This window comes from Arachis duranensis, chromosome 9 (assembly GCF_000817695.3).
Source record: "Arachis duranensis cultivar V14167 chromosome 9, aradu.V14167.gnm2.J7QH, whole genome shotgun sequence".
Classification (NCBI taxonomy): domain Eukaryota; kingdom Viridiplantae; phylum Streptophyta; class Magnoliopsida; order Fabales; family Fabaceae; genus Arachis; species Arachis duranensis.
This window is the reverse complement of record NC_029780.3, coordinates 14883350-14884281: the sequence shown is the minus strand read 5'-3', so window position 1 is coordinate 14884281 and position 932 is coordinate 14883350.

Here is a 932-nt window from a genome sequence, read left to right as displayed (position 1 = left end):
AATGATAAAATAAAATATGACACATTTTAATTATAAAATTAATAATATATAATAAATAATAAATAAATAAATATTTATTTTTTTCATATATTTTTTGCTGAAATTGAAAATATATTAAAAGTTTCTTGCAATACTTGAAATATATAATTAACATACTCAATCAATTATATTTCAATCAAATATTTGCCGTTATCAAAATTCTCAGATATTCTCTGAATTCAACACTTAATAATTCGCAAAGTCAACTAACTGATAAATTAGTCTAAAAAGTAACATTTAAAAAAATTCCTTGAAAGTCGTTAACAGTTAACACTGACCTAATTTACAATAAGTTATTACTCATTTCGATACTTTATACTAATAAATTAATTTTGAAGAACGAAATCAACTAATTAATCATTCTTTTGGCTACGGAATTAATTAATCTACACCGTACATAAAAGAACCATCTCGGGTTGAACAATTCTATAAATAATAGGTGATTGGACAGGCCAAGTTGGCGTATAAAACTACCAAATTCTAATTACCACCAGAATTAGGCAACTAGCCAACCCATAGTTTGATTCCCCGGTATGGTGACTGTGGAAACCAGCAAGCTAAGCATGTAGATTCTATATTTCTATATGGATATTGTGTTGAAAAACTTGCACATTGGAATTTAATTCCCCCAAGAGAATTGTTGAAATAAACAAGTTTACACAGCAGGATAATTGACAACAGGCATAAAATCTCTTTTCACAAGTTTAGTATCACATTATATAGTACAAATTTCCCGGAGAAAAATAATATTTCGTAAACAGGGACGGATAGAGAGTTGGTAAATGAGAAAGAAGTTGTGATCGAGTACTGTCCAACTAAAGAATAAGTTGCTGATATATTTACAAAGCCATTGAAGACCAAGTTATTTTACAAATTGAAGATGCTTGGAATGA